Consider the following 27,352-nt stretch of genomic DNA (forward strand, 5'->3'; position numbering starts at 1 on the left):
TGTGTTTGTTTGTTTGTTTGTTTGTTTTGTTTTTCCTTCTTTGGTTTTTTTGAGACAGGGTTTCTCTGTGCAGCCTCGGCTGTCCTGAACTCACTCTGTAGACCAGACTGGCCTTGAACTCATAGAGATAAACTGCCTCTGCCTCCCGAGTGCTGGGATTAAAGGTGTGCGCCACCACTGCCTGGCATATTATTTAAATATTTTTAACACAAAAAATAGGGAACAGAGTGTTTCCTTTATTGCTTAAATTATTCCTATTTGACATGTTTCTGTGAAAAATGTACAAGATGTGTGTATCAATAAACGCACTCTTTAAAATCAGAATATATGTTCATGTATGCGTATAGGTCTTCACTAAGATGGCTATGTAACTTATCTTCAAGTGTTCTGAGAGTGGAAGGAGAATGAAGAGCCTTGCATAGCTGCCTAATGAGGATCGTTGTGGAAAAATTCAGAGGGTAAAACAAAGTAAAATAAGCTAGATGAAGGTGCAGTTCATATTTGAGTGTTCTGACTACTGGGAAAACGCAGGGACTCTGCAAAGGAGAGGGAGAAATCCCCAGTGTACCACAAACAGGACAAGAGGCTCACCTGCATTACACTGACTTCTGGTGTCTTGGATGGTGTCAACACTGTGTTTACAGTTGTCTTGCCTAGATAACAAAGATGGCTGCAGTCAGCCTGCTCAAATCTCCCAGCAAAGGAGGACAGCTCAGCAGTCCAAGGACAGAAAAGACAAGGGGCCTGCAGTGAGGATACCTGCAGTGCTCCTCAGCTCCACAACCATTCTTTTCCCTGTGGAGCAAATGACCCAGCAAAACCCTGGAAAGAAAGTGGCAGAAGGTGGAATAAGGAACAGTATCCAAATTGGGGTAACAGACCTCAAAAGACAAAGATTATACAGGCAGCAGCACCAGTGGGGTAAGGGTGTCTGAAGCTGGGAGTTTCAGCACTCTGCCCTAGCCATAGCAGGGAATATATGGGTCACAGAAAATCTGTGACAGAATTTGATGAAACACTTGAGTCCTAATGGGCAGAACTAAACACTAAAGGTAGGCTGGCTCCCATCAGAAAGAAGTATTTGCTTTTTTTTTTTTTTTTTTTTTTTTTTAAGATTTATTTATTATTATGTATACAGTGTTCTGCCTGCATGTACACCTGTAGGCCAGAAGAGGGCATCAGATCATGTTACAGATGGTTGTGAGCTACCATGTGGTTGCTGGGAACTGAACTCAGGACCTTTGGAAGAGCAGGCAGCGCTCTTAACCACTAAGCCAGAAAGAAGTATTTGCTGAACATTGCTCATTTGTGTGTGTGTGTGTGTGTGTGTGTGTGTGTGTGTGTATGTGTGTGTGTGTGTGTGTGTATGTGTGTGTGTGTGTGTGTGCGTGCACGTATATATTTTTTTTGAAACAGGGTCTCTCTGTGTTAGCCTTGGCTGTCCTGGACTGGCTTTGTAGACCAGGCTGGCCTCGAACTCACATCAATCCACCTGTCTGTGCCTCTCGAGTGCTGGGATTAAATGCCTGCACCACCATTGCCTGGCTTGTGTTTATATTTTTTACCTTTGCTTTGCTTTTCTATTTTTATAAACATATATATTTAATTATTTTTAAAGAAGGCTAGAAGAAAAAAATAAAAATAAAAATAAAAAATAAAAAATAAAAAAGAAGGCCAGAAGAGGGCATCAGATCACATTCTAGATGGTTGTGAGCCACCATGTGGTTGCTGGGACTTGAAGTCAGGACCTCTGGAAGAGCAGCCAGTGCTCTTAACCTCTGAGCCATCTCTCTAGCCCTAGGCTTAGATTTTTTTTTTTAAACCTACTTTATTTAGGGTTTGCTCCACTTAAAAATCTAAATTGGGCCTGGAGAGATGGCTCAGAGGTTAAGAAGACTGACTGCTCTTCCAGAGGTCCTGAGTTCAATTCCCAGCAACCACATGGTGGCTCACAACCATCTAGAATGTGATCTGATGCCCTCTTCTGGCCTGCAGGTGTACATGCAGGCAGAACACTGTATATATAATAAATACATTTTTTTTAATTAACCTCTGAGCCATCTGTCTAGCCCATATATTTAATTTTTAAAATCTTTTTCTTATTATATACACTTTTATACCTTAAGTATTTTTGACAGGCATGTGATAATTTGTATCTTGTTTAAAAGACTGTTTTGTCTGTTCTTTTCTAGAAACCTAATATATACTAATTTCTCTAGTGGCTTTCTTTCTTCTAACCTATATAGTTTCCTTCTCGTTCTTACTCTCTTTAGTCCTTACATCTTCATCTCACCACTTAAGTATTAATTATATCCTTAGCTTAGAGCAGGGGATGCCCAAAACTATAAACTATTTTTCCACCCAGGACCCATCCTAGACTCCCTGCCTCCAAGCAGGTTCATGGTAGCTTCTCCTGCAGCCAACGCTGGGACATCTGTCAAGTGTTGTTACTAGTTGACTTCCCCCAAACATAAATCCAAAGAAGAAGACAACTCACCAGCAAGGCACACATAAAATAAAATAAGCAAAATTAAGGAGGGAACCTATAAACTAGAGAGACATATACTCTAGCAGATACACAAAACACAGCAGAGAAAGAGAGGGGGGGTCCACTATGTATCACCACAGGCTAACAACTTCTCAATTCTACAGATTGTTGAAGATAGTTGAAATGTCAGAAAAAGACTTCAGACTTCCACTTATATAGGATACCAATGACCAAACCAGGACTCAAATAAACAGATTTTAAAAATACAATTCAAAACCTGAATAAGAACATGTAATCAACTGAAGACATAAACTAGAAAGTTGCTAAAGTGAATAAAAGAAACACTAACTTGGAGGGAATTTCAAAGCATGGAGGAAAAGTTAGCAAGGGAACTGAGATGCTGACAAAGAACCAAACAGGAACTGTGGTGATGAAAGAACCAGCCAATCAGAGGCAAAGCACAGCTGGCAGTATTGTCAACAGGTAACACCAAGCAGTAAAACAGACCACAGAAATGGAGACAGTTCTCAAGACAGTAACACACAGACATATGAAGAGAAAAAAATGAAAAAAACATGACCAAAACCTCCAAGCAATATATATATATTAGAAAAACTAACCCTAAGAACCCATGGGATAGAAGAGATGAGACCCAAATCAAATGGCCTAGTCAATATATCATAGCAGAGAAATGTCCAAACCTAAAGGAACAGATAACCAAATATAGGAAGCAATTATATTCTACACAGACTTGACTTGAAAAGACTCTCCATGGTACAACAGAGCTCAGATATCAAAGAAACAATGCTAAAAGTAGCAAAGGACAATACCAACTAACGTATAGAGGAACTATCAGAAGACATAGCTGTCGTCAGCAACTCGAAAGCCAGTGAAGCACGGAATGATACAAGCCCTAATACTAAATGATGTCAACCAAGATGGCTATAACTAGAAAAACATATTTAAAAATTAACTGATTATACACAGACATTATAATACAAGCACAAGGTAAGTCAATTCATGACAACTTGCCAGAACTGGAAAAAAAATTTTTTTTTATCTATGTAGCACTGGCTGGCCTGGAATTTACTTTGTAGATTAGGCTAGTCTTGAACTCTCAGAGATCTGCCTGCCTCTGTCTCCCAGTTCTGGGACTAAAGGTGTGTGCCACAATACCTGGGTCAAGAAACTTCTTAAAGGAATACCACATACAGAAGAATAAAAAAGTTTCATACACAAGAATGGAAGAAAGAGTGTATTTCATGAAAACAATGGCTGAACTCTCCCAGGAGAACTGGAATCAATCAGTGATGACCAACAGAGCAAACACCTAGCTACCAGGAGAGGAGGAAGGAACTGCCAATAGCAATCAGAGTAGCAAACAATAGAATCGCAAGTAACAGCAACCCCTTCTCCTGTACAACCTCCAACATAAAGCGCCTTGAGGCACACATTGAAAGGCAGGCTAAGCCACCTGGATTTGAAAACAAGATCCAGAGATTTGTAACCAAGAAACAGATTAAAACTGAGAGCCAATGGTTAAAAATCACACTACCAAGAAAATGGAAGCCATAGACAAACTGGCATAGCAAATCTCTAATCTGATAAAGTAGGCTTCAATCCATAATGAGTCAGGAGAGATAAAGAGTGCCACTACATATGAATAGGTGGAAAGTTTGATTAAAAATATTTACACAGGAAATCTCTGAATTCATAAACACTAAAAAGCATAAATGCCCACACAGGCCATCACACAGTCAGAGTGGAGACTCCAGTGCTCAGCTAGAACTTCAGTACTCCAGTCACGGCTAGACCCATTTTCCAAAATAAAATCAGCAAAGCAATGCCAGAGCTGAACTGCACCACAGATAACTGCACTAGATTTAACAGAGCTACACAACATTCCATTCTGCTGACAATGAATACACTTTCTTCTCGGTGGTGCATGGAACCATCTCAAGACTGACCACACTGTGGGCTACAAGGCAACCTTTAACAAATACAGAACAATAGAAACAATTCCCTGTGCCCTCTCAGATCATCGTAAAATTAAAGATCAACAGCAAAAGAACCCTCAGAAAATATTTGAACACTTGAAGACTGAGTAGGACACTTTTCAAGGAACAGTGCAGGCTGGGTGTGGTAACACAGGCCCTTAGTCCCAGCACTCAGCAGGCAGATGTAAGTAGATCTTTGTGACTTCCAAATTAGCCAAGGCTACATAATAAAGACCAAATAAATAAATAAATGAACAGTAGATCATTAAAGAAATCAGAAGAAAAATTTAAATTCCCAGAATCAACTAAAAATGAGACAACTTAGCAGAACCTCCGAGATACAGACAAGGAAACTTCGTAACTATAAGTAACCACCCTAAAACCCCTCCTTGACAGCTTGGGGACTGCCACCATCATGAATGACACAGTAACAGACTAGGAAGTTCTCAACCAACCTTCTGTTTTGGGGGAAACAGATGGTCACTGTTGTCCTTCCCCTGGGAAAGCAATAGTAGCAACGACAAAAAAATCAGGAAAAGCTGGACAAAATATACAAAACCACACTAGATGTCATCTTAGCATGTGAACTCAGAATCAACTTTAGTGGTGGCAAGACAAATGGCTTTGGCCTGATTCTTTAGATTATGCAAAGTAGAATGAGCCTAAACACAGACTTGCAAGATGACATGGCCTTTATGAGAAGAAAAGGATCTCGAGAAAACATCAAAAGGACCACAAAAACAGAATGAAGATCAGGGAGACTGCAAAGGCCGATGTTGGTAGTGACAAAAAGTGAGCAGAGACGGACTACAGCAAAAGGATAGATCTGTGGTGGTTTGATCTGCTGTGATGGGGGGACTTCTGAGAGGACAAATAAACTAAAAGTTTGGGTATGGAAAGAAAAGTAATCTCCTTTTAAAAATATCAAGAGAGGGACCTGGTGGTGGTGGCACATGTCTTTAATCCCAGCACTCAGAAGGCAGAGGCAGGTAGATCTCTGTGAGTTCGAGGACAGCCTGGTCTCCAGAGTGAGCTCCAGGACAACCAAGGCTACACAGAGAAACCCTGTCTCTGGGAGAAAAAAAAAATCAGAGAGGAGATGGGGAGACTCTGAGCAAGTGAAGTGCTTACTATGCAAACACGAGACCCCCAGCACCCACATAAATGCTGGACACAGGTGGTAGCCTGCCTGTTATCCTGGTGCTCCAGAGGTCCCCGATCTTAAGAGTTTAAGCCTAGCTAGGCAACAAAATTTTTGTTTGTTTGGTTGGGTTTTTTTTTTTTTGGTTGGTTGGTTGGTTTTTTGGCAACAAAATTTTTAGAAAGCATTATATCTTCCTCCTAGCTCTCAGTCTTGGATCCCTTGCTTGATGAAAGGCAAAGCTGTCTTCCAGGAAGATCTATCAGCAGATTCAAGTGGTAAAGAACTGAGCTCTACTACCGGCTTGTATGAACCAAGGCTGCTGGCCAACAGCTGTGGGACGCCAATCACCTTAGAAAAACTCTCCAACCCCAATCCAGCCTTGAGATGACTACACTTTCCTAACATCTTGACTGCAACCTGAAGGAGACCCTTAGCTAGCAAACCCCTCCTGAGCTCTTCACACTGTAACTACCGAGTAACAAATACACTAAGTCTTTAACCCACTAAGTCTTGGGGAACTTGTTACATGTAGCAAGATATACAGATTCTACAGCTTCTGCTTTTACATTTTATTGCAGTGGTTTCTGTATGTGGAGTAAGTAGAAGTGTGAGTTCATTGCTTCCCATACCCATATCCATATGACATTTTATTTCTCCCATTGGGCTGGACTGGGCAAACGGATGGGAACCACATGTATGAGCCTCTTCTGAGTTCTCTGTTTGTGGTCTATGACTATTCTTAGGCCAAGACCATACCGTCCTATTTACTATGGCATAAAGAAAATATTGACAAGGCTGGAGAGATGGCTCAGAGGTTAAGAGCACTGTCTGCTCTTCCAGAGGTTCTGAGTTCAATTCCCAGCAACCACATGGTGGCTCACTGCCATCTTTAAGGTGATCTGATGCCCTTTTCTGGCCTGTGCATGTACATGCAGGAAGACCACTGTACACATAGTAAATAAATAAATCTTTTTTTTTTTTTTTAAAGAAAATATTGGTATCAGCAAAAAAAAAAAAAAAAAAAAAAAAAAAGTCCTTTTAAATGTTTTGGTCCTTGTTAGTCCTTTACATTTTAAAAAAGTTATAGAATTAGTTTGTATATTTCTCCAAACAAAGCCAACTGAGATGTTAATGAAAAATCTAATTCTATGGTACACTAGAGAGAGCTCCAATGTTACAACACTGACTTTTCCAAGCCACCACGACCTCACCCTTAAGTCATTTTTTAAAACTTATTTGCAATGCTTTATACATTTCAGTGTTGAAAGCATACTTTTAGATTTATTATAAGCATTTGGTATTTCAATGACACTGAAAATTTTTTTAAAACTTATAAATTGTTCATTGCTTTTTTTTTTTTTTTTTTTTTTGAGACAGGATTTCTCTGTGTAGCCTTGGCTGTCTTGGACTTTGTAGAGCAGGCAGGCCTCAGAACTCAGAGATCAGCCTCTGCCTCTGCCGCCCTGAGTGCTGGGGTTACAGGCGTGCGCACCACCCCTGGCCTGTCCACTGCTGTTGAAGAGAACTACTTATACAGCTTTTGCATATAGACTGCTAGATTCACTTGAAAAAGTAACTTTTATAGGTCCTATGAGATTTTTAATGTGTATAACCATGTCAATTACAAATTCAAGAACTATAGTATTTAAGTGCTTTTTCATTTGTTCGTTTCTCTGTTGAACTCTATTTATTTTAGTTTAGTTTGCTTGGTTTTTATATATAGCCCTGGATGCCTACAACTTGACATGTAGACCAGGCTGGCCTTAAACTCACAGAGATGTGCATGCCTCTGCCTCCAGAGTGCTGCGATCACAGGCATGTACGAGAGCACCTGGGTTCTCTTGACTTCTTATGCTGTCTAGAATGACGAAGATGATTCTTGATTTACAATAGGGCTATATCTTGATCAACTGCCTAAATAGCAGATAGAGTAAGTCAAAAAATACATTTAAAATGCAGGTATGATGGCTCCCATCTATAATCCCAGCACTGAAGAGCCTGAGGCAGGAGGACTTTCACAAGTTCAAAAGCAGTTTGTGCTACATTGTAATTTCTAGGTCAGCCTAGGTTACAGTGAGACCGTTTCAAAATAAATAAAAACTCAGGCCAATAAGATGACTCAATAAGTGAAGGTATAAAGGTAACTTTTATTCTCCTGAATCAATTGTTGTCTGGGAGGATTAGTGCCTCCTTCCGTTAATATAATCCTAGCCCTGGAAGCTTCTAGCCTCTAACCTAGGCCTAGAATGTTTTCAGCCTCTGAGACTTACTGCTTAATAATCTCACCTTTACTTGTTCTTTCTGAGCTCTGGGCTGGCTGGTTCAACTCAGCTGTTCTGGCTCAAACTCTTCTCCCAGCTGACTTATTCAATCTGGCTTCTCTCTCAGCCCGGAATTGCTCTACTTGATCTCAAACTCAACGATCTGCGCTCATCTTCTGGCTTCTCATTTTCTGGCTCATTGTCTTCACCTGAGTTCTCTACCGGCCACTCGTCTTTCTATTTCTGCCCTGGAAACTGCCCCTCTCTGTGTAAAACTGCCTCTTAAGTAGCTTCCCTTTCCTCTCTACTACTCTGCTACTCAATTAGACATCACTTTCAAACATGAGTGCTTCCTTCTACAAACTAACTTTACCTTTGGGATTAAAGGCATGTACCACCACGCCTGGACCCAAGCTTTTCTTTACCTGATACTTGCTCTGCACCAGGATGGCCTTGAACTCAGATCTGTTTGCCTCTGTCTCCTGGATTAAAGGCACGTTTGTATCCCAGCCAGATCACACAGACCTAGAAGATCTTTGGATGTGATCTCTTGCCAGCTGAACTGCATAGACCAAGAAGGTCTTTGAACGTGATCTCTTGCCAGAAAAGCCTTGTTCTGAATTAACATTCCTCTACATAAAATCAATTATCATCAAGTTTAATGACTTGAGTTGGATCCATAGGAACACACATGGTAAAAGGAGAGAACTGACATATGAAAGTTAACCTCTGATCTCTTTATGCATATAAATAATAAAATAAAAAATAAAATAATAAACCACCTAATACTAGAGCAAATCTTGCTCAACACCCTACCAACACCTTAATTTTAGACTTCTGGTCCTCAGAACTGTTAGATAATACATCTCTGGCTTAAATCATCCCAGTTCATAGAATTTTGTTGCTATAGCTTAGACAAATTCATGCACATAGTATTCCTGTGGGTATTTATTTACATTAGCTTTGGAAGATAGAGAACCACAGACTACAGGCTTTAAGACTTCTTAATATTCAAATTCAACTGTTATTAAGAAAGGAAAATAATACAAAAAAGAAAATTTCCTAAGCCAGGCATGATGGTGCATGCCTTTAATCCCAGCACTTGGGAGGCAGAGGCAGGTGGATTGACATAAGTTCGAGGCCAGCTTGGCTTACAAAACGAGTCTAGGATAGCCAAGGCTACACAAAGAAACCCTGTCTCGAAAAAAAAAAAAACAAAAAACAAAAAAACAAAAAATAAAATTTCTTAAATAGAATTGTTATATGCTTAGAAAATTAAATTCAGGTTCGTTAATACTTATAAACCAGCTAACAATCACAGTTAAAAAGTTGTCTGCCAAATGTCTAATAGGGAAGATACAACTTATACCATGTACTTACTTAAATGTTTACACAAAACCTAACATTGACTTGGGTTTATAGGTTTATTTAAAATAAAAACAAAGCTGAGATAATGACACAAGCATGTAATCCTAGGAGGGAGATCTCTGAGTTCAAGGCCAGCCTGGTCTATATGCTGAATTCTAGGACAGCTATGGCTACATAGAGAGACTCTCTCTTAAGTACGTAGGTAGGTAGACAGGCAGACAAATTTTAAAAGCTGGGCAAGATGGCACACATATTAATAGTCAGTCATAGCTGCTTGAGAGCCTGCATGATTCCAGAAGTTCACAGCCAATCTGAGCAACATATCAAGATATTATCTCAAAGTAATGAAAGTCCCCAGAATCAAAATATAAGCTAACATTATCAATCCACTTCACCGGCAATACAAGGAATAAAAGAACATGTTAACATGACATGGCAGTATCTCAAGAGAGACTGTTATAAAAGTGGCTTAGTTTCTTCAGTAAAGAGACTAAGGCATAGGCCAGAGAGATGACTCAGAGCAGTGGGTCTCAAAAAATACTGAGTCATCTGTATCTCCAAAAATCTTTTATGTTATGATTCAAAATTACAAAGATACAGTTAGGAAGTAGCAGTGAAGAGAATTGTGTGGTTGGGGATTACCACAACATGAGTAAGTGTATTTAGGAAGGTTGAGAACCACTGCTCTAGAGGGTAAATTAAAGGTGCTTGTCATTGAGTTTGACAACCTGAGTTTGATCCTTGAGATCCACATGATGTGACCAGGGACTAGACTCCTACATGCTATCTTCTGATCTGATGAATCATGGGGGCGGGGAGACAGGGGGAGAGGGGGAGGCACAGACGGAGAGAGAGAGGGGGGGAATAAAAAGTAAGTAAATAAATTTTAAAAATTATAAGTTAGCACATAACAAAAATATGAGAAGACTTTTAAATAAAAGATATCTAAGAGATGAACCAAGTATCATATCTGGATTGTATTTGAATCCATGCAAAAGACAGTTTTGAGAATTGGGGGGAAACCACATGGATTCAGATGACATTAAAGAATAAATTACCATTCCATATAAAAATGTAGTCAGCATACTAACTTACTGAACAACCTAGCTTAGCAACACCATGCACCACAGGCACAGCTGTTTACTCTCATAATCACATGGCTCACTGGGAGCTGCTACTGCCCAGCATCTCCAAAGAGTCCCCTACCACATACTGCTGGCTCAGGGAAAGATCAAATTCAAGTGCAATTGCCATTGAATATCTATTATCTTTACAGCATCATAAAGACAAAAATCCTACCTTGAATCATAATAAGTCAGAAGCCACCTGCATATCACACACACACACACACACACACACACACACACACACACACACACACACTTAAAACATGCTATAACTATTGCTTCTTTATATAATCAATTATTCTTAGTAATAAAAATTGAGCAATCCAGGCAGGTGGATCTCTGAATTTGAAGCCAGCCTGGTCTACAGAGTGAGTTTTAGGACTCTGTTTGTCTTGAAAAATCAAAGGAATGAACAAACAACAACAAAAAGAGTACTTCACCTAGCTTCCTCCTCTTCCTCCTCCTCCTCCTCCCTCTTCCTCTTCCTCTTCCTCCTCTTCTTCTCCTCCTCCTCTTCTTCTTCTTCTCCTCCTCCTCCTCCTTCTTCCTGGTTTTTCCAGATAGGGTTCTGTGTAGCCCTGGCTGTTCTGGAACTTATTTGTAGACCAGTCTGGCCTTGAACTCAACAGAAATCTGATTTTCTCTGCTACCTGAGTGCTGGACACCCAGCTGCCTATTTTTTAACCTATTCAATTACATTCAACTCCTCCTCTAATATTTTGCTTCTGCTTAAAAACTAGACAATCTGTCCATATCTCTACATATAGAGAACACCATTTCTTCTCTCGCCTTATTCTTCTACAAGGCTCTGGTACATGAACCAGCCACTGTATAACTACATTTTACCTTACAAACAAGATTTATATTAATAATGTTATATAATTTTCCTCATTAACTTTGTCTCCTAATGTTTTTCACAGAGTTATAATAGAGACCTGAAAGCCAGTTTTCTGAACTTAACTCTGGCCAGTGAAAAGTGTCTAGAGCTCTTGAGCCAGACTATGGACTCCTCCACAGTGTGCATCCACAGTAGACAGTGGTAGAAGAAATCATCAGTCTCTCTAATGGCTCTGAGGAGGCCTGCCCAGGATTCTAATGAATGGTTGTTTTACCTGTTCTCTTCCTCTGATAGGACAAATTTGCCCCAACTGTTTTCTTTTTGCTTGTTTTGGTTTTTAAGACAGGGTCTTATTGCATAGCTCTGGCTGTCCTAGAACTCACAACCATACAAGGCAGATAATACTTTTTAAATAGATCAGATCTGCTAGCAATTTCTTCATCATTGTTTTTAGTTTTTTGTTTGTTTGTTTGTTTGTTTTAGTATTTCTTTTACATATACATGTAGCTGCTAACCCGTATTTCCTGTTTACTCAGGTAATTAATTTTATTCCTTCTCAAGTCTCTGATGGGATTGAAGACCAGATAGTTTAGTTTCACAATTAAGCTTAGTTGTTTAGGGGTTAGGATATTTTTAGGTCTAGATAGATGTTTTAAGTTGACAGAGATGAGATATGTTAGATATTAATTTACATTCAGAATTTTAGACTTCACTAAGAAGGGAAAGTATTTTCTTCAAGGCTGCCAAATACAAATAACCAAAACATTATGAATGTAATGTTAATATAATTCCTGATTGTTTCATGGCTCTGCTTTATCATTGTTAATCTAAAATTTTTTAAATACTTATTTATTACATATACAGTGTTCTGCTTCCTTGTACACCTGCACCCCGGAAGAGGGCATCAGATCTCATTATAGATGGTTGTGAGCCACCATGTGGTCGCTGGGAACTGAACTCAGAACCTCTTGAAGAGCGGACAGTGCTCTTAACTGCTGAGCCATCTCTCCAGCTGTAATCTAAAAATTTTTTAAAGAATCTTTTTACTGATTATATGGTAATAGTTCTTCATTTACTTCAGTGTTTTAAAGAGATCACACCACCATCTTGTGGTTCATACACTTCATAATCTTAGTGTCTTTTTCAGTTATGTCTATTATACAATATATCATAGGCTGGGGAGCCCATATGCAGAAATTCATTTCCCACAATTCCAAAGGCCAGTAGTTTATATAATAAAATAAATATATAAGTCAAATACGTGTAAACACAGGTACGGGCAGAGGATGACTCTTTATACCATCTTTACAGTTTTTCAACAAACTTCAAACTATTACAAACCTAAAGCTTACTGGAGACAGAAAACCAAAAGCAAAAGCAGAAACAAAACCAAAAGCAGATGATATACCAGCTCTTCATTTTAAGGGCAGATGCCAGGCTTTCCGTTGGCAGGAAAGTTCTTTTTGCTGTCCAACCCCATACATTCTTTCCTGCAGCTAAAGTGCTCTCTCTCTGGCCTGTTCGTCCTTACCAGTCTTTATTTTTGAATGAAGTTTCTGATGCTGGGTGAAGGACTCAAGTAAATGTGAGGTCTTTCTCTTACCTTCTGCCCTGTCCACAGCCCTTATTAGTTAAATACAGGGAGTGCCAGGGTATAGAGTAAAAGGTCTCGGTCTTCCAGAACTGAAAGCACAGAATGCCATTTGTCTCCCTCAATGTTCCTGCCCTGAGGGTGGCTATCCCACCCTTGGGAAAGGTTCCATTGCCTCTAATAGGAACTATGATGCTCAGTCTTATGTCAACTTGACGCACAGACTAGAGTGATCTGAGAGGAGGGAGCCTCAATTAAGATGATGTCTCCATAAGATCCAGCTGTAGCGTATTTTCTTTATTAGTGATTGCTGAAGGCAGATCCAGTCCACTGGGTGTGGTGCCATCCCTGGGCTGATGGTCCTAGGTTCTATAAGAAAATGGGCTGAGCAAGCCATGGGGATCGAGCCAGTAAGTAGCACCCCTTTCATGGTCTCTACATGAGCTCCTGCCTCCAAGTTCTTGCTCTGTTTGGGTTCCTGCCCTGACTTCCTTTAATGATGAACATCAATATGGAAACGTAAGCCAAATAAACCCTTTCCTCCCCAACTTGCTTTATGGTCTTAAGTGTTTGGTTGTTGCAACAGAAATCCTAACTAAGACAGGATATTTACCAGCTCTACTCTCCTGACACAGGTGTTGGCTTACCACACCTAAATATTCAGTGAAGACTGTGGTGCAAAAGTAAAGATGCCTGGAAACTAACTTTTTATATCAGCCCTCATATGGTTCACTGAGGGGTCTATATATCCTCAACTCTGTTATGGAAATTTATCTATTTATTTATTTATATGTGAGGCAGAATCTCTAACCCAAACTGACCTCCAAGTCTTTATGTAACCAAGGATGATGAACACCTGTCTGATCCTCCTACCTTCATTCAAGAGGTTGAGTCCTGGGACTGTAGGCATTTAACACCATACTTGGTTATGAGGTACTAGAGATCAAATCCAAAACTGTGCATGCCAGGCAAGCATTCTGCCAACTTAGCTACATTCCCTGTGATGGTTTTTATCTTTATTTAGCATCTAGTAATTTTCTGGGAAAGAATGGCAATGTTGCTACGGGTCACATCTCTAACCCCAGGGGGCTGAAGCACAAATGCCGCCCTGGACTACAGCGTAAGGTGCAGAGTTCCAGGTCAGCCTGGGCTGTAGTGTGGACACTATAGCTTGTCCATATGACAAGACAACAGAATGTTTTCCTCAGAGTGTAGAGGCTCACTGCTGCAGTACATTACTGTCTAACCCCATCTAAAAAGTCTAACCAGATTCCAGGTGCCCCTCACCCCCATAACTTACTTACTTCATTACTTCTACAGCCCTCATTTTCATTTTCGAGTCTGCTGTTTACCTGTATCCTCCACTAAAGGTAGGATCCATGGGAATTTTCTTTTTCTCATCAGTCACCATATAGATGGTTTTGAGCAGATATGACTACTTACAGATTTCAAATTATTTCAGTTTGCTTTGGGGGCCAACTAAATAAAAGAGATAGTCTTATGGGAGACCAGGAGTTTAGAAAACTAAAAACAAAACTGAACTTGTGTAACGCTTGTCACTTTCTTTGTGCAGCATATTATTTATCACACCTACTTTTCTAGCCAAGTCTTTCACTACTTCCTCATATCTTGGTATCAATTCCTGTTCTGAGAAGAAACTGTATATACTCTTTATAATGATAAAATTAATAATTGCTTTCAGTGAAAATGAAGAAGTACTCATTGCTTGCTAATTACCATTCATCATTTTTCAAAATGATCCTAGTAGTTTCTGGAAACAAAAAAAATGCTGTTAATGATTATGTGGCAAAAACTGGTATTTTTGATATTTGGCTTTAAATAAGAGGACTGCAGAAGGAACAATGAAACTAAATAAAAAGGAAGAATTCCAAAGTTAAGAAAAAGATACAATAATACCTTAGGATTTCAAAGATATAATCTTAAAGTGTTTCCCTCTAATTAAGTAAGAAACTAAAACACAAGTTAATTAGACTTGTAAAAGAAACATAACAAACTAGGCATGGAGAGTTACAGAAAGCAGCAGGCTAAAGCAGAAGATCACAAGTTCAAGGCCAGTTTGGGATATACACTAAGTTTGAGGCCTGGGTTAGCTACATAGTGAGTTCAGGGCTAACCTGAGCTATATACAAGACCATGTCTTTTAAAAACAAAATGAAAAAGTAGATAATGTAGACAGTTGATGTAAAGTTTCTTGGGTTGAGTGAATTAAGTGATAAGAGGTTGAGAATTACTTTTTAACAATCCTTGACAGTCTCTTGACTCATTAAACTACACAGTTTCGAAAAAAGATGAAGATAAAAAGGGTGGAATGTAGTACCTGAGGCTTTCCCAGAGTCATAAAGACATAAAATCCAACTTGGGAACTAAACCTGACCTCTGAAAACCATATATGACAAAACTGCCCTGTAAGATATAAAATAATAAAACAAATGAGTTTAAAGGAGAAAAAGAAGTAACACTATTCTCACGTCAAAACTCTTATTAAATAAGTGACACTAACAAAAGAAATCTTAGGTTTCGGTCCTTTGACGCTTCTAGTCTGTAAGCATTCCTTTTGTGCAGTTTTTACAAAGCATAAGATAATGGGAGCTAGACAGATGGCTTGGAAGATAAGAGCACTTATTGCTCTTGCATCGGACCTGGGTCCAGTTCCCAGCACCCAGATGGTGACTCACAACAGTCAGTAACTCTCTCCCGTCCCAGTGGATCCACCACCCACTTCTGGCCCATTCAGACACTGAACACACATGGTACACATACATATATGCAGGCAAAATACTCATGTACATAAAATAAAAATAAGTTTTAAGTAAAATCTAGGGGTCATTTTTATTTGGGGGGGAGGGCGGAGTTTCTCTATGTAGCCTTGGCTAACCTTGAACTCATAGAGATCTGCCTACCTCTACCTCACCAAGTGCTGGAATTACAGGTGTGCAGTACTGCAACCAGCTTAGGTGTCATTTTTAAAAGCTAATGTACCTATAACACTTACTACAATGTTCAATATAAATATTATTAATAAAGTTAGTAATTTCCTGTGTTTTTAAACAACTACAATTGTTTTCATATCAGAATATTCAATTCCACAGTAATACTTATCTAGTATACTCAAAGCTTCTATGCTTTTCATGTTATGCCTCCTTTTAAAAGTTTCGATCCAGACACATGCCTTTAATCATAGAACTTGGAAAGCAGAGACAAGCAGATCTCTGATCTCAAGGCCAGCCTGCTCTACAGAGCAGGTTCCAGGACATCCAGGGCTACACAGAGAAACCTTGCCTCAAAAAACAACCAAGGAAGCAAACAAACAAATATAAAACAAATATAAAAATTGGAACAATTTAAAAGTATCGAATGAAAGGCACAGTGGCACTTGTCTCTAACACCAACCCTTAGAAAACAGGAGGATCAAAATGCAAGGTCATCCCTGACTTACACCAAGTTTGGGGTCAGGCTGGGCTACATGAGACGATGTCTCAAAAAAGCAAATACCAAAAAAAAAAAAAAAAAAATAGATAACAATAAAAGAGGAGAGTGGTGGTCTAGTGTTCCATATCCAAGATTTTTTTAAATGAAAGTTATTTATGAAGACACCTATCATACTGAAGAATGGTGTATCTGAAGAACACTCACGTTTTATCTCATACTTTCAGTTGCCATAATTAATCATTCACTCTCACTAAACAAGTTAGTCATTAAAAGAGAAAACTTTGTACCAACTATACATTAACCCAGTAATGCTGAAGCAAGCACTGTACCATTCTACCACAGGTAAATTCTCCAACTTATACATATAGACTGTATTCTCCAAGGAGACTTACAGTTCACTACAAAATGATGGAATAAAGCTAAGGCCATGGCAATAACCAAAGCCTACTAACCAACTAAACCTATAAAGTACCTACTAAGAACCACTGGGGATTAAAGGAATAAACAACCAATTTAGATAACTTTCAACCACATGTTTTGTGCTCCCCACAGACAGAAAGGGGGGAAATGCACAAATTTAAGATTACAAATAGTATCATAATCATTTTATTTATCTTTGGATTGTTTTAAACACAATGTGCAGCAGAGCACTTGCTTCCATTCAGAGTTAGAATGGTTGTTTAATGAATAATGAATAAGAATTCAGAGTTCCACTAGAACCAAGCTGGGTCTCAGGACAATGCATGACCATTTCTACTTGAAAGAACATCTTCCTTGATCTCAGCAGCAAGACCAGAGCTGGGACACCAAGAACTTCAGAGTGTATTCAGATAAGCCCCATGAAAATCATGTTTTAGTTGGATGACTTGCTATATCTAAGTATGCATAAATCATTCTGTTGAGATTTCATAATATAAAACTTAACCTCCAAACTTTCCCTGACTTCTTTTCCTTTATCAATAAGTTGAATTGTGCATTTATGCACAATTCCAATTAGTATAGAAGATTATCAATTGCAAATTACACTACAGCCAAAAGTGAGGCCAGTGACTCACAAAAGCTGGTAAGTAGCCTCTGCATGTAAAGGGGCTGCTAAGCCTGCTGACTTGCATTCAGTCCCCAAAACTCACATGGTAGAGAGAACTCAGCTCTCAAAGTTGTCCTCTGACTCCTACACATGCACCATCTCACACACACACACACACACACACACACACACACACACTTTTTCTAAACATTAAAAAAAAAAACCTCCTCCCAAAACTATTACAACTCAAAATTTACCCAAAACTCCAGAGTAGAATCTAATATTTCTCTAACTCAAATCCAACAATCCATATTTTGACTTTATCTAAGTAGACAAAGCTATATGACCAAAGCCATTCAATGACAACACAGATTATTTTAGACATAAAAGTAACTACAAAATTACTAAAGATTACTACTTAAGTTATAGACTTTTATAAACTATTGACTGCTCATAATGATATAGACCTTGATATTTAAAATTTTTGAAGAAAATGATAAAGAGCTTGTCCAACATGTACACTACATTCTATCCCCAATTTAAATATGAGAGAAAGAAAAGAAAAGAACTTCCAAGGCAGCAATTCTCAGCCTTCCTTATGCTGTGACTCTTTAGTACAGTTCTTCATGTTGTGGTGACCCCAACCATAAAACTATCTTCATTGTTACTTCATAACCATAATTTTGCTAGCTATGAATCTTTATATAAATATGTGATTTGCAGGATATCTGATATGTGACCCTGTGAAAGGGTCACTCAATACCCAAAGGTCACAAGGCCATGTTGAGAACCACTGCTCTAAGGAAACAACTGAATGTCTGTAATACATTCTTTTTGTCTTGAATCAATATCTTATGAAGTCTAGGCTGACCTGGGTCAATTCTAAGACCTTCTTTTTGGTGGGTTTTCTTAGGAGGGGTGTACTTTTTCTTGGAAAGGTTGTTTTTGTTTGAGATAGGGTCTTGCTATGCAGTCAATGCTAGCTGGCCTAGTGTCCATCACATAGCCCAGAGTAGCAGTTAATTCATGGTAACACTCTTGCCCCAGCTTCCCAAATGCTGAAATTATAAGCATGTGTCACCATATTCAACTTCCATAAGTATTAACTGTATTGATTGCCCTTTCTGCCTTAAATTTCTATACTTTTATTGGAACCGATTTATTTTATTTATTATTTTGTCTTATATAAATTCATAGACTACATAAGCATTTGTTAAAATGAAAATCAGATTATATGACCAAAACTGATAAATAGACTTCCCGTCCAAATTCCAGAAGGTGCAGCATAAGTTTAAGGACCTTGGCTGAAAAGCAAACCCCCATGCTGGAGTTACAGCATATACAACACAGCCAACACAGCCATGCCTGGCTGTGTACACGGGCACTAGGGATCCAAACTCAGGTCTTCATGCTTGCACAGTGTTCTTGCCCATGGAGCCATTTTTCCATCCCAGAGTCTCACAACACTTTATAGAGAGTTTAAATAATTTACCTATAGAAAACATTGCAAATGACACCAACATTGCAAATGAAGTTTCAAACCAAGATCTGTCAGACACAAAATCATTTTTTGCTGAAACACTTTGAGTGAGCCAAAAAGGAATGTATTTTCAGTTTAATTATTAAACATTTATATTCTCCCTTGAATATATAGTTTCTAAATGTTTAGGGAATAAAAGAAAAATGAGATTGAAAAGAACATTCCTGATGAATGCAATAGGTTATTTGGAAGAAACACTCAAAGTGCTGTGTGCTTCCTATGTGTAACTATGCTGTACTGATTACATGGCTAAATAGTAATTACTGGGACAAAGTAGGTAAATTTGGTACTACCTTTCTCATGTATAAGGAAACTGAAAAATCAGAAACCTCTTGAAATCATAGAAATGATAAGACACAGACTTAGGATTGGAAATTGAATTTAGCAATGCTCTTGCCTGGGCTTCTTTGATAGCTGGGACTTTTTTTTTTTTTTTTAAGACAAGGTTTCTGTGGCCTAGACTACTGCCTCAAATTCTACACATGGCCCAGGCTAGCCTCAAACTCAAGGTCCTCCAGTCCCAGCATCTCAAAGGCTGGAGCCGCAAGTGTACACTACAGTGTCCTGTAACCATACTCTTTCAGCCAAGGGTGTAGTAAGTTGTACAACTTAAACTTCCTGTAGATTTTTACTGTAATCACTTCATTTTAAATGACTGTCCATGCTCAGGTCACATTAGCAAAGTACTACCCATAAACACCATAAACACATGGTGCATCATCCTACACACATGACTTTGAACATACTAACAGGTCAGACCATTTTAGGGAAGATGTTCACGTGCTCTGGCAGCTGTTTTAACCACGGTGGGCTTCTGAAGAAATGGCAACAGTGAAATTTCAAAAAGAACAGGAGAAGTCAGCAGCAAAGCTAGTTTAGCATTAATAATAGGTGAGCTAATAAATAGGTCTGTGTTTACCAGTCAGGCTTAGATCCTGCTTATTATGTCAGTTGGAAAGCAGGAAGGAAACTGGTTTTAACTCCTTTAGAACCTGTGGTTATCACGGCAACATCACTTTGTGAGAAGTGTAGCTGATGCCAGCAAAAACTGAGAAAGCTCACGTCTGAAACTACTTAGCACAGCTCCTCATTTCCAACTGTTTCATGATTCATTCATGTAACAAAATTGAGAGCAATTCCTTAGGGGAAGAGGGAGGATAATTAGGACTGAGAATCTTCAACATGTTTGACAATACATGAATTTCCTTAATTAAGGAAGCATGTGTTTCTATTACCTACTGACCTGCTCACTCTATTTGCGAAAGACTTGGCAACACTGGTTCAGAGTCTCCGCACTCCCTGGCTCTGCCACTGACTCCTCTAATAACCTAGCTTTACAGTCCCCTTAGCTTGACGCTAGGAACCTCCACTTTGTCTCCATTTCTCAATAGCCACATCCTACATTCTGTTATAACAGCAATTGTACTTTCAACTCTTGAATTACAACACCCAGTATCTTCTGGTTTTATTTATTCTGTCAGCCTAATTTCAAAGCCTATCACTTTAAAAATTTGCTACTGTAATCTCTTGCCACACTAGCCCTTGTGTCACACTAGGGCATAGAATTTATACCAAGACCAGCTGAATTGTCTAACTTGTCTTCTCAGATAAAAGTCACTCATATAACTACTGCACACAGCAGAACAGTGGGAAATGCACTGCCTCAGCTCTCCTAGCTACTCTCATTGCATCTACCTGCACTTTCTCCAAAGGCCTTCTCAAAACTCTCCCATTTTCTCAATGTCTTAGCTACACTCCCCGGTCCTTCCTATAATCTCAGGCTGCTGTAATCCCAAACTTGACTGGGAAAAGGTTCATTTCAAAGGCTGAGGATGTAGCTCAGTAGTGGAGCAGTTGCCTAGCATGCCCAAGGCCCTAGGTTCTATCCCCCACACCACCACCACACCACCCCCCAAAAAAAGCCAGCAACTTAGAAGCAACACTGGAAGATTCTGGAATAATTTGTTCTCTTCCAATACCATCTCAGATCACTTCTTTCTACTCAACCTTTAGGTTCAGATACTCCCCTAGGACCTTTTTGTTTACTCTGCTCACCTTATTTATATAATCTCCTCCTGATGATAACAAATGTACATCTCCAAATTAGACTTTCTAAATCCATTCAGTCTATAAGAAAGGGCATTGATGGTAGGTATCCTCTTCCTGTTTCAAATTCCTAAATTAGACTTGCTACTATAGCTCCTCAGTCTCATGCTCTCCAAAATGGCCTTCCAAGCCTCCCTAGGTACCATCTCCTCTGTCCTAGTCCTCACACACCTCCTGTACAGCATCTCCATTACAATAACCTCTCCCTCTCATTTTTAGAAGAATAGTTGCTAATGTCTACCGTTTTCAAAGCAAACCTCCCTTTTGACCCTTAAAACCACCCATAAACTGCCTACCCACAAGTTTTATTTTCTTTCAGTTCAAATTTCTCAAAACCTGTTTTAGTGTATCGTCTACTTCTGCATGTTTAATTTACTCTCTACTTGACTTCAGTCCTCATCCTTGCACCAAAAACACTCTTTCCCCTGTCACCACTGCGTCTCCTGTAAGCTACTTCATCATTTAAATTGCAGTAGTAGACCTAGGATGGAGCCCAGGAACCTGCACAAGCAGTGAACACCTTACCATTGAGTTTTTCTTTTCTTTTACACCCACACACGAACATAGGCACACATGTACACATGTTCTTGCAAGGATGCCATAACCTGGAGCTAGAGTTTGATATAGTTATTAGCCACCTGATGATATAGGTGCTGAGAACTGAATTTGGCCATCTGGCAGAGATGCACTCCCTCTTAGCCATTCTATGGCTGTGCGCTGCACTCTGACAGAACGGACATAATCTGCCGCTGTCCAAAACTGCGCATGTGGATCTTCCATAACTATACCTGGGAACTACGCTGTTTCTACACTTGGCCCCTAAGGTGTCTTTTCACTCTTTTAGATGTCAGTTACATTTATAGCTCTGATCCAGATCTGTCCTGAACTCATTTCGTTGATTCCTTAGCAAGTATCTCAACTTCAGAATGCCCTACATGGTACCATTTATCTTCAAAATGGTAGCATTATGAAAGCCGGAACTTAACAATCACACATACGAACTTTGCTTCACCTTTCATGTCCCCCCACTTTCAAGTTCACTACTATAGAACAACTTATAATAATGCCAGTGTCACCAAGTCTCCTCAATCTAGTATCCATGAAACAGATAAGAGATCTTCAAAAATAGAAACTGGCACACACTGCTTACCAGCTTCGTTTGATTTTAGTTTGGGTTTTTTGAGACAGGGTCTTATTGTGTCACCCAGGCTGCCCTTGCAGTCACAACAGTTCTGCCTCCACTTCCCAAGTGCTAGGATTATAGGTGTGCACTATATCCGGCAACATGACTCATTTAAAACTGTTAAATTAGTATGTTTTATAGGTGGCGGTAAAGTATTTATTTGAGGTGCTAGAGATCAGAGACAGGGCCTTCTCAACTCTAGGTAAGCGTGTAAATACCGTGCTACATACTCAGGCCAGGGAAAACAATTTCTATTCCTGACAATATGCTTATTGCAAAACCCTCTACACACTGATTCTGCGGATCAACATCATTCAACTACTAGTGTAAAGACAAATTCATATAAAACAAAGAAGTCAGCTGGGTAGCTAAAAGCAATGTAGTTAATTTCAAAGTGAAAATAAACTTTGAGGGCCAGTGAAACGGCTTAGTGGGTAGAGGCACTTGCCACCAAGCCTGGCAATCTGAGTTCGATCTCTGGAACCCACGTAGTGGAAGAAGAAAGTGGACTCCCACAAGTCCTCTGACCACACTCATGTTCTGACACACTTGCCATGTATGCATAAACACACAAAATAAATATTTTTTTTTAAAGAAAAGAAGTTTGGGGACAAAATTGGTATGATTTACCACTTCAGTGTTTACAGTTCCATGTTTATAGCGTCCCCAACACACTGTGCAACTGTTCCACAAGGAAGGCCGCTGTGGTTAACACTCATTCCCAAGCCTCTGCTGTCATCTCCTGCAAACCAGTCAGCTACCTGCTGCCACAGAGCTGCCTGTTCTGCACATTTCACAGAAATGCGATCGTAAAATGTAAATCTTTTGTGTCTGCCTTCTTTCACTTAGTAATGTTTTTAAGGTTCGTTGGTAGTGTTGCAGAAATCAGTCTTTCATTTCTTTGTGTTGTTTTGTTTTGTATTGAGACTCTGAGTCATAGACTGTTCTCCAATTCCTTATGTAATCAAGAATGACCTTGAACTTCTGATTCTCCTGCCTCCACCTCCAAAGTGCTGGAACTATGGTGAGCACCATCACACCCAGTGTACATGGTGCTAGAGCAGTAACGCACGACCTCACATATGTTAGGCAGAGACTCTACCAACTAAGCTAGATTCCAAACTCAGTGTTTCATTCTTTTTATGGCTAATAATACTCCATTGTGTGGAAAATGCCAACTGTGTTTATACATTTATGAGCTGATAGACATGTATATTGTTCTCAGGTTTCTATCATAATGAACACAGTTGGCATCAACACTACTACACAAGATACTGTATACACACATTGCATCAAAACTCTTAGGAATATTGCTAACAGTAACCTGTTTTAGGAAGTGCCAAGCTAGCTTCCACCATTGCTGTACTATTTTGTGCTTCCATCAGGGTTCTCATTTCTCTACATCCCACTGACACCAGTTATTTTCTTGATTGTATTATTACAGTCATTCCTAGAGGATATGAAATAGTATCTGTAATTTTTGTTTGTATTTCCATTTTCTATGTATTTATTTGGTCATTTATACATGTTTTAAAGTTTTTATTATATTTTATATATGTGCATGTCTGTGTATATGTATACAATCTCTTTGTGTTTCATTTTCAAGGGCTCTCCAAGGAGACAATCATAAATAACCTATATTTAATAAGAAAATTATGGTGGTTAACTATTTTAAAGGGTACTTCTACCATCCTCCTTGTATCTTTTTGTTTTTTTGTTTCATATGTGGCAAGCAAGCCACTGTGTGAGAAAACACCCTTGTGACAATTACACACAGAATACTGTCCAAACAGGACAAACTGGATATAAGAGAGTTACCTGTCAAGCTTTGGAAGGATAAGGTAGGAAAGTCCTTGATAATTTCTGTTTCACAGAAAAGTCTGTCAAGTATTCTGAGCCAGAAGGCTGAAGATGATGCTCCAATATCACAGCAAAATTTTGAGGGACTGTCCAGGCAGCTAAATATATTTATCATTTCTATACTTTTGGAAGCTACTTACCTGCACTTCTTAAATATTTAGGTAATATTTATTCCTTCTTAAGTCTCTGCTGGGGTTACAGACTAGTAGTTAAGTCTCATAGTTAAACTTAAATTGTTTAGGATGATAGAAACTGATACTAAAATACTTTGTCCAAGGATTGCCAAATATACAAATGTAAGTCTTATCTAATAATTTTCATAATTGTTGTATTACATATAGTATGTTATTATAAGAAAAAGAGCCTTTTATTAGACTAAAAGGGAGAAATGTAGGCATAAGGTTATTGTGTAGTTTAAATTCTGATTTCCTGTCTAAATGTTATATGAACACTATTCCCCAGTTGTTTCCTTGTATGCCAATAAAGCAGCTTACAGCCAATTGCTGAGCAGGGGAGACAACAGAGCTGGACTTCCTGCCAGCCAGGGGAGGAGGAGCTAGGAGAGGAAGTAGGGGACTCAGCCAAGGGATTCAGCCACTGGTAGAGGTCCAAGGATGATCAGGAGGAAGGAACTGGAGCCAAAGAAAGCTACAAAGTGCAAGTATCATTGGGATGTTTGCTGGGAGTAAGACAAACGGCATAGAAGGTTAAAAATAGCCTTAAACTGCTCAAGATTGTGTTGTGAAGCATTATTGTTGTTGTTGTTGTTGTACTTGTTATTTGTGTGATAGCTGGGTTATAAGCTAAGAGAAACAAACACTGTTTTATAAAAATAACTTCAACAATAAGCTGTTATTAAAAAACTCAAAGCATGATCTTAAAATGATCAGCATTCATAAGATCTCAAAGAGAACTAGAATTTTCAGGTTTTAGTGTTGAAAACATCAATATTCTCATGTCATACTCCAGGAGTATCCCTCCATTCAATGTAGTCAGGGAAAATACATTATCACAAGGAGATAACAAATAGCAAGGTAGTTATTTTTCTGTGGCTAATATGGCAAAAAACTGTTGGTTGCGATGCTGGCTAGTTTTCTGTCAACTTGACATAAGCCAAGACTATCTGAGAAGAGGAAGCCTCAACTGAGAAGCTGCTTCCAGCATGCCAGCCTGTAAGGCCAGACTCTGGGGCATTTTCTTAATTAATGACTGATGTTGGAGGGTCCAGCCCACTGTGGGCAGTACTACCTCTGAACCTGTATAAGAAGGCAAGCTGGCCCAGTATGGTGGCACTTGCTTTTAATCCCAGATCTCTGGAGGCAGAGGCAGGTAGCCTCTATGAGTTTCAGGCTAGCCTGGTGGTCATAGTAAGTTCTAGGACAGTCAGGACTACATAAAGACCCTGTCTCAAAAAAACAAAACAAAAAACAAAAACAATTAAGTGAGAGAGAGATGGGGGAGGAGGGGGGAGAGGGGAGACTGAACAAACCACAAAGAGCAAGACAGTAAGCATTCCTCCATGGGCTCTTCTGAGGTCCCTCTCTGATGGACTATGAACGGGATGTGTAAACCAAATAAAGCCTTTCCTCTCCAAGTTGTTCTTGATCACGAATTTTTATCACAGAAAGATAAAGCAAACTAGGAAAATTGTTTTCAAGTAATTACTTCTTCCACACCATCTTGCTGGCAGAGCCTGCCTATCCTTAAGAGGGGAGTGGCCCTCTCTTGGCCTTCCTCATACCCAGGGCATGGACATACAACTTTGACCTGGTTACTGGGCCTGAGAGACCTGAAGAGGATGTTAGCCTTTGGAAAGGGTTATCTGCACTAATAAAGGGATTGGAACTGCTGTTCCTTTTTAGTACTTAGTCCTGTCTGCCTGTGACCCCTGGAACTGAGATAGTCATCTCATAACCGTTAGGAAAAAGATCACCAGCTATCTGAATATAAAACATGAAAGAGTACTTTGGTATCTCACGTTATCACTTACCTTTTGTACTTACAGAGAGAAAGCTCTGTCTCCAGGCTTCTTGATAGGCAATAGTTATCTTAGTTTATGGGTTGAGCTTAAGCCATTTTAATTTGGATATGTCAAAGCAGCCTAACTAAATTCACTAGCAAATATCTGTTCCCTTTATGCTATCCAGTCCCGAAAGTCAGATGCCTGCTTAGGCATTGCCTCAGCACATGAGTGGCACTGGCCTGTATCTTTTCTGCTTTTTGGAGCAAGTACGATTATACTCACATCTATGCCTTCAAGTAAAATTCTGCTTCTACTGTAAGTCTTCCATGATTAAGGGAAAAGTACTTTTTACTTTTCTAGTATACTTTTCAGTTATGTCTACTTTTAACTGCTGAGCAGATATGCCCTACCTTTTAATTTAGCTTTCTTTATTATCATTCAAATGCCAACTCAATATTAAATTGACTTAAATTTTTTATTAAACTATTTCTCCTCCTCCTCCTCCTCCTCCTCCGTAACTCCCACAGCATCCTGTTTATCTCTCTCTGCTAGCAGCTGATGCTCTCCTCCCACCGCCCCTCCCACCCACACCCACCCCACTCACCCCCCACCCAGCTTAAATAATGCTAATTCTCTCTTCTGGGACCCAGAGCTAGGTTCTGGATGATCCCATCCCTGGCCCTGACACCCCTGCCCAGAAGCTGGGGGAGGGGGGCCTCTGCTCAGCTCCCTACCCTTGAGATGACCTGCTCCCACTATAACCTGCATCACATGTGGGATGTTGCTACTCCTCACTCTGTCCATAAGGTGGTGGCATTCAGTGGTCAGCTGTCTTTCTGTCCCCAGGACAGGATGAATTGTTCTCACTGAAGGAGTCCCTTTCTACATTTCCAGTAAATGTCAGCCAGCAGCACTGGTCACGCCCAGCAAACTGTGCTGCCTTGTTGTTTAAAATCATCTGCTTCCCAACTGTTCAATCCAGATGTCAATGATAAGACCTGGTTATAAGTATTACGGCTCTGAGGGGAAATGTTTCCTGGCAGCCGGGAGCCAAGGAATATCACAAAGCCACACCCCACAGCAAACCTCACACAAGAGATTTATTGGGAAAACACACGAGGGTGGCTGCCTCTGCTGGGGAGAAAGTAGCCTTAAAAAATTTTTTATTACATTTGCTTATTGTGTGTAGGTGTACACGTGTTATAACCTAACATTTTTTTAAGATGTTTTTTTTCAAGACAGAGTTTCTCTGTATAACCCTGGATATCCTGAAACTCTCTCTCTCTGTAGACCAGGCTGGCCTTAAACTCAGAGATCTGCCTTCCTCTGCCTCCAGAGTACTGGGATCAAAGGTTTGTACCACTACTACCCAGATTTTTTTTTTTCTTTTTAAAGGTGTGTGTGTGTGT

At 39.5% G+C, this 27,352-nt stretch overlaps 1 protein-coding gene across 5 annotated transcripts in view; it reads right to left on the reverse strand.

Annotated features, from left to right (window-relative positions):
* Shld2 (shieldin complex subunit 2) overlaps positions 1-27,352 on the reverse strand; it is an 84,824-nt gene that overhangs the window by 48,801 nt on the left and 8,671 nt on the right. The window contains exon 1 of one of the 5 annotated variants that reach the window (XM_051141907.1): positions 592-1,044. The exons of 3 other annotated variants lie outside the window; for them this stretch is intronic. The gene's annotated coding sequence lies outside the window, so the exon portion shown is untranslated. Of the gene's footprint in view, positions 1-591; positions 1,045-27,352 lie in introns of those variants that run through there. One more of the 5 variants, XM_051141893.1, reaches the window with a different exon arrangement.

This window comes from Acomys russatus, chromosome 3 (genome assembly GCF_903995435.1).
Source record: "Acomys russatus chromosome 3, mAcoRus1.1, whole genome shotgun sequence".
Taxonomy (NCBI): domain Eukaryota; kingdom Metazoa; phylum Chordata; class Mammalia; order Rodentia; family Muridae; genus Acomys; species Acomys russatus.